At 52.3% G+C, this 10,711-nt stretch overlaps 1 pseudogene; it reads right to left on the bottom strand.

Annotated features, from left to right (window-relative positions):
* Positions 1 to 283: 283 nt before the first annotated feature.
* The window catches only part of LOC116370670 (bromodomain-containing protein 4-like), a 19,967-nt pseudogene continuing 9,539 nt past the window's right edge, over positions 284 to 10,711 (bottom strand).

The raw sequence follows: 10,711 nt of genomic DNA, 5'->3' as shown, positions 1-10,711 counted from the left end.
GGGGGAGAGGGACAAAAAGACAAAAAGTACAGAAATAAATTATATTTCTAAAAATCGAAATGTTTCATTAAAACCAAAACCCTCGACACAATGAAGTGTAGAAATGTGTAGAAAAGTGTAGAAATGTGTTCATCCACATACCTGGGGAGAGCATGACGGAGGGCATGACGGGCCTGCTGGTTGAGGAAGGGCTGTGTGCTCTCAGAGGTGTGTGTGTTGGTAGCGTTGAGGTGGGGGGGTACGGCGGCAGGGCCCCCAGTTCATTACGGGGGGACTCCCCCACCTGCTGGCTCAGAGGGGGGCAGGAAGTGAGCTAGGGGGTCAAAGGTCAAAGAGGAGTCCAGAGAGGTCACGGGGACAGTGGGGATGGAGGGAGGAGGAGAGGGGGCAAAGGGGTGTTGATGCTGCTGCTGGGGGGGTTTGGACTGAACTAGGGGGGTCTGGGGGGAGGAGGAGGAGTCCAGAGGGGCAGTGATGCTGACCCCGCCCCTGCTGGACTGGTGGGGTCTCTTACTGTATATATTGCTAGAGGAGGACTTTTGCTGCTGGGGGGCCAGCCCTGAGAGAGAGAAGGAGAGAGAGAGCAGGAGAGCGAGAGAGAGCAGGAGAGAGAGAGAGAGAGAGCAGGAGAGGGAGAGAGAGCAGGAGAGGGAGAGAGAGGAGAGAAGGAGAGAGAAGGATAGGGAGCAGGAGAGAGAGGGAAGGAGAGGGAGCAGGAGAGAGAGGGAGAGAGAAAACATAATGAAAATGATGTGTGTACAGGGCTTGACATTTAGGTCAATTTCCCAGCGGCACACCGGGCCAGTGCCAACTGAAAGCTACTGGCCCGATCAGGGGAGGAGTGGAAAGAGGTGAAAGTAGCCAATAGTCTAATAGTCTATAATAACTATAATAACCTACCCTCCACACACAAATCATTACATAGTTTTTTTCATGTTAATATGATATTAAGTTACAATCTCAACAAGTGTGTTGTTGTTAGTGACTGAACAGTGAGCAGGCTTGTCAGATCTCAGAAACATAAGATTCTTTGCAAATAAGGTTCTGCTTTCCCCTTGTTTCTTTTCACTCTTCTAAAATCACATACACCCTTTGTTTCTTTCTGACAGCTAAATTGGATGTTCTAAAGTCCACAGCAATGCTTTAAAATCACATCAAAAGGCCATTCTGAGGTCTGGTAAAATAAACTAACAAAACCATACTGAAGTTCACCTTTATTGAATTGCGCACCTAGGAAGAGACAGTTGTGTTTGGCTCGTGGCGATTCTGTACAAAGCCCACCGACTGATATAAATCATCATGATATCATTCTGTCAGGTGTCCTACTTCACAGACAACATTTAATATGGAAGGTTTGTTTGGGGGAAGCCTTCAGAAATGACTGTCCTCCGCATGCTACCCGTCTCCTCCACCACGCTACCTGTCTCCTCCACCACGTTACCTGTCTCCTCCACCACGCTACCTGTCTCCTCCACCATGCTACCTGTCTCCTCCACCATGCTACCTGTCTCCTCCACCATGCTACCTGTCTCCTCCACCATGCTACCTGTCTCCTCCACCATGCTACCTGTCTCCTCCACCATGCTACCCGTCTCCTCCACCATGCTACCCGTCTCCTCCACCATGCTACCCGTCTCCTCCACCATGCTACCCGTCTCCTCCACCATGCTACCCGTCTCCTGCACCATGCTACCCGTCTCCTCCACGCTACCCGTCTCCTCCACGCTACCCGTCTCCTCCACGCTACCCGTCTCCTCCACGCTACCCGTCTCCTCCACGCTACCCGTCTCCTCCACGCTACCCGTCTCCTCCACGCTACCCGTCTACTGCATGCTAACCGTCTCCTCCACGCTACCCGTCTCCTCCATGCTACCCGTCTCCTCCACGCTACCCGTCTCCTCCACGCTATACCCGTCTCCTCCACGCTATACCCGTCTCCTCCACGCTACCTGTCTCCTCCACGCTACCTGTCTCCTCCACGCTAACTAGCTACACAACAACAGGCTTTACTTCTTCAGAAAGATGCACAAATCCCTGATGCATTCTGTCGTTCTACTGAGAGCTGCTTCACAGCCAGTTGACTGAGAGCTGCTTCACAGCCAGTTGACTGAGAGCTGCTTCACAGCCAGTTGACTGAGAGCTGCTTCACAGCCAGTTGACTGAGAGCTGCTTCACAGCCAGTTGACTGAGAGCTGCTTCACAGCCAGTTGACTAGAGAGCTGCTTCACAACCAGTTGACTGAGAGCTGAGCATTCTTGCTGCCCGACGTGATACCCCACTCAAACTATGTATTATGAGCCGTGTGTGTTACCTGTGTCGTCGCTGTCAGAGGAGTCACTGCTGCCTGATGAAGATCCTGTCTTCATCTTCATCACACTGGTCACCTCCAGAGCCTTCTCTACTGCGTTACACACACAGATTGGGTTAACTGGTCATTCTGGTCAATATTATTTCACCATCTCTCCCTCTCTCACACAGACACACAATTCCTCTCCTGGTGTTTCATTATTTCACCACCACTCTCTTTCTCCTTCTGTCTGCGTCTCTCTCTCTCTCTTCTTTCTCCCTTTCTCCTTCTCTCCCTCCATTACTTCACCACCAACCACTATCTTTCTCCATTATTTTTCCACCACTCACCACTCTTCCGTCCCTCCTTCCCCACCTCTCTTACCTGGCTGTGATTTCTTCTTATTCTTTCTAAGGCTGGTCCAGACATATGTCTCCAGCTCTCGGAGTGTCGAGGGTTTTCAGCGTCTCAAAGTCGATCTCTATCTCGTCTGGGTTGGTGTTCTTGAGCGATGGCTCTCGTGATTGGATGATGTGGACGACACGGCCCAGCTTGTCGCCGGGCAGTTTATTGATTCCAGACTGAGCTGGCGTTTCTCCTCGTAGGACATTGGCTTACACCTGTCAGCTGCCCCGCCCACAAACACACCTGGCACACAGACAAATACATTAACATTTTTGAAAATATATATATATATTTTTTTATATCTTTACAAAATCTCACTCACTCACTCACTCACTCACTCACTCACTCACTCACTCATGTGATCTTCTGCCTCCAGCGAGGCTGAGGGGGCAAGGGGGATGGAGCCGGTCTGATGTGGGGCGCCCAGACGGCTGCTCTTCATACCTTCTTTCTTACTGCGGAGAAAGAGACAGATGAGAGCGAGTGTCAGAGAGAAATTATTAATCAATCAGAAATCTCCATTGTCCATCCTGGGTTTATCCATCCTACCCAGATCTTTCTACCTGGGCTTCTCTCCATCCGTCCTACCTGGGCTTCTCTCCATCCCATCCTACCTGGGCTTCTCTCCATCCCATCCTACCTGGGCTTCTCTCCATCCGTCCTACCTGGGCTTCTCTCCATCCCATCCTACCTGGGCTTCTCTCCATCCGTCCTACCTGGGCTTCTCTCCATCCGTCTACCTGGGCTTCTCTCCATCCGTCCTACCTGGGCTTCTCTCCATCCGTCCTACCTGGGCTTCTTCTCTCCATCCGTCCTACCTGGGGCTTCTCTCCTCCTTCCTACCTGGGCTTCTCTCCATCCGTCCTACCTGGGCTTCTCTCCATCCGTCCTACCTTGGGCTTCTCTCCATCCATCCTACCTGGGGCTTCTCTCCATCCATCCTAACCTGGGCTTCTCTCCATCCATCCTACCTGTGGCTTCTCTCCATCCATCCTATCCTCGGTTTCTTGATCTTCTTGGGCGTGGTCACCACTCCTTGCTGTTTTGCTCTTTCTGATTGGCTGGAGGATGGCAGGGGCGGATCTCCTGTGGCTCCTCCCCTCCTATCTTCTTCTTGAACTTGTCTTTTATTCTTCTCCTTCTCCCTCCATCTTTTCTCTTGGGCTTCGTGGCCTGGGGCAGTGGACAGAGCGGGCCAGCTGTTCGTGAACAGCTTTGAGCTGTAGACAGACACACACAGGAGGATTTTAAGAGAGAAACACAGCTTCTCTCTCTCTCTCCACCCGCTTCCTTCCTCTCTCTTCCACCCTTCCTTCCTCTCCCTCCACCCCTTCCTTCCTCTCTCTCCACCCCTTCCTTCCTCTCTCTCCACCCCTTCCTTCCTCTCTCTCTCTACCCCTTCCTTCCGCTCTCTCTCTCTCCACCCCTTCCTTCCGCTCTCTCTCTCTCACCCCTTCCCTTCCTCTCTCTCTCCACCCCTTCCTTCCTCTCTCTCTCCAACCCCTTCCTTCCTCTCTCTCCTCCACCCTTCCTTCCCTCTCTCTCTCCACCCCTTCCTTCCTCTCTCTCTCCACCCCTTCCTTCCTCTCTCTCTCCACCCCTTCCTTCCTCTCTCTCTCCCACCCCTTCCTTCCTCTCTCTCTCCACCCCTTCCTTCCTCTCTCTCTCACCCCTTCCTTCCTCTCTCTCCTCTCCTCCCCTTCCTTCTTCTCTCTCTCTCCACCCCTTCCTTCCTCTCTCTCTCTCCACCCCTTCCTTCCTCTCTCTCTCTCTCCACCCCTTCCTTCCTCTCCTCTCTCTCTCTCTCTCTCTCCACCCTCCTTCCTTCCTCTCTCTCTCCACCTTCCTTCCTCTCTCTCTCTCCACCCCTTCCTTCCTCTCTCTCTCTCCACCCCCTTCCTTCCTCTCTCCTCTCGTCCCACCCCTTCCTTCCTCTCTCTCTCTCCACCCCTTCTCTTCCTCTCTCTCTCTCCACCCCTTCCTTCCTCTCTCTCTCTCCACCCCTTCCTTCCTCTCTCTCTCTCCACCCCTTCCTTCCTCTCTCTCTCTCCACCCCTTCCTTCCTCTCTCTCTCTCCACCCCTTCCTTCCTCTCTCTCCTTTTACCGGTTCTGTGTTCAGGTGAATATCTCTCTCTCTCTCTCTCTCTCTTTATTCTTTCTCTTTGGGTGAGTCAGTGTCAACACAGTGCTTTATCCTTCCTACACTTTCTTTACCTCTTTCGCCCCCCTTCACCCTGGGGAGACCCCTTCACCCTGGGAGGCCCCTTCACCCTGGGGAGGCCCCCTTCACCCTGGGGAGGCCCCTTCACCCTGGGGAGGCCCCTTCACCCTGGGGAGAGCCCCTTCACCCGTTGGGGAGGCCCCTTCACCCTGGGGGGCCCTTCACCCTCGGGAGACCCCTTTCAACCCTCGGGAGGACCCCTTCTCCTCCCATTTCCCCTCACCTGTTCCTGTAGTTCAGCCAGTCTCTGTTCTCTCGTGTTCCAAACCTCCCTCAGAGGATTCTGATTCCGATGAGGAGGAGCTGTCATCGGAGAGTAGGGGGGTCGGGGGCAGGGGCTGTCTGGCCGAGGGGGTGGGGAGGGGGGTGGAGGGCGGGGACGGGGAGGGGGTGGAGGGCAGGGGAGATGATGGGAGGGGTTTTGAGGGCTGGGGAGGGGAAGGGGGGGGCCGTCTCCTCAAGCTCGCTGGCATTTTGGCAAAGCGCATCTCAAACACGTCCTGTAGAGAGAGAGAAAGAGAGAGCATAGTTAACATATGTTTCCATGCCAACAAAGTCACTTGAATTGAGAGCGGTCAGAGCTATGAACCATGGGATCTTTAGTCCGTGGCACTATGAGATTTGTAGTTCATCATTCATCCATTCAACACTGTTTATGTTGGACACCTGTCATGTCTGAAAGTGCTGTTGGTTGGTTGTATTTTTGGTTTGTTATGACTACACGTTGTGTAGTTTACCTGTAGTGTGCGTGCCATAGCAACCACACTGTGTAGTTTACCTGTAGTTTGCGTGCCATAGCAACCACGCTCTGTAGTTTACCTGTAGTGTGCGTGCCATAGCAACCACGCTCTGTAGTTTACCTGTAGTGTGCGTGCCATAGCAACCACGCTCTGTAGTTTACCTGTAGTGTGCGTGCCATAGCAACCACGCTCTATAGTTTACCTGTAGTGTGCGTGCCATAGCAACCACGCTCTGTAGTTTACCTGTAGTGTGCGTGCCATAGCAACCACGCTCTGTAGTTTACCTGTAGTGTGCGTGCCATAGCAACCACGCTCTGTAGTTTACCTGTAGTATGCGTGCCATAGCAACCACGCTCTGTAGTTTACCTGTAGTGTGCATGCCATAGCAACCACGCTCTGTAGTTTACCTGTAGTGTGCGTGCCATAGCAACCATGCTCTGTAGTTTACCTGTAGTGTGCATGCCATAGCAACCACGCTCTGTAGTTTACCTGTAGTGTGCGTGCCATAGCAACCACACTGTGTAGTTTACCTGTAGTTTGCGTGCCATAGCAACCACGCTCTGTAGTTTACCTGTAGTGTGCGTGCCATAGCAACCACGCTCTGTAGTTTACCTGTAGTGTGCGTGCCATAGCAACCACGCTCTGTAGTTTACCTGTAGTGTGCGTGCCATAGCAACCATGCTCTGTAGTTTACCTGTAGTGTGCGTGCCATAGCAACCATGCTCTGTAGTTACCTGTAGTTTGCGTGCCATATTGACCACGTCATGGTCTGGGGGGGTTGTATTTGTAACAGTTTGGAGAACATCAACCGGACATCAGCAGCAAAGTGCTGAGCATCTCTGTACTGCCTGCTGTCCAGCTTATCCTGAGGGAACAAACACTCACACAGTGAGGCGACAGAGACACGGTTACCAATTAACACAACCAGGATGTGAGAAGCAGGGCTTCAGTTAGGAAACTGTGGTGCCGGATCCATATGCATTGGGTGTATAGTCCATTAGGGCGCCCAGCCACGGTGCTCAGAATGACACAAATCACATTTAGATTACGGTAATTCATCTAACAGAACATGCAACAATGTGTGTCCTTCTCCGATACGCCTGGTGAAAACATAACACCCCCTGGTGCAACACCTTCAATGTATTACCCAGAACCCCTGGTGCTACACCTTCAATGTATTACCCAGAATCCCCTGGTGCTACACCTTCAATGTATTACCCAGAACCCCCTGATGCTTCACCTTCAATGTATTACCCAGAACCCCCTGGTGCTACACCTTCAATGTATTACCCAGAACCCCCTGATGCTACACCTTCAATGTATTACCCAGAACCCCTGATGCTTCACCTTCAATGTATTACCCAGAACCCCCTGGTGCTACACCTTCAATGTATTACCCAGAATCCCCTGGTGCTACACCTTCAATGTATTACCCAGAACCCCCTGGTGCTACACCTTCAATGTATTACCCAGAACCCCCTGGTGCTACACCTTCAATGTATTACCCAGAATCCCCTGGTGCTACACCTTCAATGTATTACCCAGAACCCCCTGGTGCTACACCTTCAATGTATTACCCAGAACCCCTGGTGCTACACCTTCAATGTATTACCCAGAACCCCCTGGTGCTACACCTTCAATGTAAGTGAGGGTTCACTTTTGATGAGCTCACCTTGACGGTTCCGAGGTCCATAGGGTGTTTGATGATGTGGTGGTAGTCGTGGAGGCCGAGGGCGTGCGCGTCGACAGGCTTTGTAGAAGGGCCACGCGTATGCAATGTGTTTCTTGACAACATGTCTCTGATAAGACCGCCACAGAACAGCAGCTGCTCCTAGAAGAGGAGGGGAGGAGAGGGAGACGGAGACAGAGGAGATGGAGACGGAGGAGAGGGAGACCGAGGAGAGGGAGACAGAGACAGAGGAGGGGAGGAGAGGGAAACAGAGACAGAGTAGATGGAGACAGAGGAGGGGAGGAGAGGGAAACAGAGACAGAGTAGATGGAGACAGAGGAGGGGAGGAGAGGGAGACGGAGACAAAGGAGATGGAGACAGAGGAGAGGGAGACCGAGGAGAGGGAGGCAGAGGAGAGGGAGGCAGAGGAGAGGGAGACAGAGGAGAGGGAGACAGAGGAGGGGAGGAGAGGGAGACGGAGACAGAGGAGAGGGAGACAGAGGAGAGGGAGACAGAGGAGAGGGAGACAGAGGAGAGGGAGACAGAGGAGAGGGAGACAGAGGAGGGGGAGACAGAGGAGAGGGAGACAGAGGAGGGGGAGACAGAGGAGGGGAAGACAGACGGAGACAGAGACCGAGGAGAGGGAGACCGAGGAGAGGGAGACCGAGGAGAGGGAGACCGAGGAGAGGGAGACAGAGGAGAGGGAGACAGAGGAGAGGGAGACAGAGGAGAGGGAGACAGAGGAGAGGGAGACAGAGGAGAGGGAAGGGAAGGCCGAGGAAGGAAGACTTTATTATCCATATGAGAAATGTGTTGTCAGCTGTAACCAACCACTCTGATATACAGACAGACAACCCAACCACTCTGATATACAGACAGACAATCCAACCACTCTGATATACAGACAGACAACCACACCACTCTGATATACAGACAGACAACCACACCACTCTGATATACAGACAGACAACCACACCACTCTGATATACAGACAGACAACCACACCACTCTGATATACAGACAGACAACCCAACCACTCTGATATACAGACAGACACCCAACCACTCTGATATACAGACAGACAACCCAACCACTCTGATATACAGACAGACAACCACTCTGATATACAGACAGACAACCCAACCACTCTGATATACAGACAGACAACCCAACCACTCTGATATACAGACAGACAACCCCACCACTCTGATATACAGACAGACAACCCCACCACTCTGATATACAGACAGACAACCACTCTGATATACAGACAGACAACCCAACCACTCTGATATACAGACAGACAACCCAACCACTCTGATATACAGACAGACAACCTAACCACTCTGATATACAGACAGACAACCCAACCACTCTGATATACAGACAGACAACCCAACCACTCTGATATACAGACAGACAACCCAACCACTCTGATATACAGACAGACAACCCAACCACTCTGATATACAGACAGACAACCCAACCACTCTGATAGACAGACAGACAACCCAACCACTCTGATAGACAGACAGACAACCCAACCACTCTGATATACAGACAGACAACCCAACCACTCTGATATACAGACAGACAACCCCACCACTCTGATATACAGACAGACAACCCCACCACTCTGATATACAGACAGACAACCCAACCACTCTGATAGACAGACCAGACAACCCAACCACTCTGATAGACAGACAGACAACCCAACCACTCTGATATACAGACAGACAACCCCACCACTCTGATATACAGACAGACAACCCCACCACTCTGATATACAGACAGACAACCCCACCACTGATATACAGACAGACAACCCCACCACTCTGATATACAGACAGACAACCCCACCACTCTGATATACAGACAGACAACCCAACCACTGATATACAGACAGACAACCCAACCACTCTGATATACAGAGACAACCCAACCACTCTGATATACAGACAGACAACCCCACCACTCTGAATATACAGACAGACAACCCAACCACTCTGATATACAGACAGACAACCCAACCACTCTGATATACAGACAGACAACCCCACCACTCTGATATACAGACAGACAACCCAACCACTCTGATATACAGACAGACAACCCAACCACTCTGATTTACAGACAGACAACCACTCTGATATACAGACAGACAACCCAACCACTCTGATATACAGACAGACAACCCAACCACTCTGATATACAGACAGACAACCCTAACCCTGTAGACAGACAGACAGACAACCCTAACCCTGTACAGACAGACAACCCTAACCCTGTACAGACAGACAGACAGACAACCCTAACCCTGTACAGACAGACAGACAACCCTAACCCTGTACAGACAGACAGACAGTTTCCCTACTGGCCCCCCCCCCCCCCCCCCCCCCCACACACACTGTTTTAACCTCTTGTTGTATTAGGAGAACAATACCTGTCGTTTGGGGCTCCCGCCGTGACTAGTTAACGCTCCACCCCCAGGAACCCCCCCGCCTAGCCCCAGGTGGTGCTGGGAGTCGGGCTGGGCAGGGTCTCGTTTGGGCTGCTTCAGCGGGCGGCTGCTGCTCTCACGGCGGGGTCGGGGGGGCTCCGTCGCCACGGGAGACGACTCGCTGAGCTGGTCGTTGGCGGTGGGTGTGGTAGTGTCAGCCTTCCTCTTCTGGCTCTTCCTCTGCTGCAGGTGGGGAGGTTAAAGGTCAGGGGCTAGAGGTCAAGACAACACCACACATTCCCTCAGCATGACACATGATGAGTGGATAAGTCGATGTGCTAAAAGTAGAAGAGTAAACATGGTCCCAGCTGGATCCCCAGAGACAGGAATGAAGAGATATTCAACTACCGGGAAGATAATGACGGTACGTGGGAACATCTGAGGGGATTTCATTTATTTTTTATTTTACCAGGCAAGTCAGTTAAGAACAAATTCTTATTTCAATGACGGCCTAGGAACAGTGGGTTAACTGCCTGTTCAGGGGCAGAACGACAGATTTGTACCTAGTCAGCTCGGGGGTTTGAACTTGCAACCTTCCGGTTACTAGTCCAACGCTCTAACCACTAGGCTACGCTGCCGCCCCGCGGAGGAATGACTGGAGGAAAGAGAGAGACTTCCTATATCAGACGTCAATTAATATAGGTTTGTCTCCTCGTTCCGCTCGACCACACACTTTCAGACTCCCGTACCACCACCCCTTCTTTTCTCCCTCTGGTCTCCTCACCTTAGCTGGGGGTGCGATGCTCTGGGGGATGGGTGGGGCAGCAGGGTGAAGGCCTGGGTGGGCTGGGGGGTGGTGGGGTACGGAGGTGAGGCCCTGGGCCAGGACATCCAGAGGGCTGATGGGGAAGGGTGGTCCCAGCTGGGGGGCGTGGGAGGGAGGGG

This window comes from Oncorhynchus kisutch, unplaced genomic scaffold (genome assembly GCF_002021735.2).
Source record: "Oncorhynchus kisutch isolate 150728-3 unplaced genomic scaffold, Okis_V2 scaffold2694, whole genome shotgun sequence".
Taxonomy (NCBI): Eukaryota; Metazoa; Chordata; class Actinopteri; order Salmoniformes; family Salmonidae; genus Oncorhynchus; species Oncorhynchus kisutch.
This window is presented reverse-complemented; position numbering and strand designations above follow the sequence as displayed.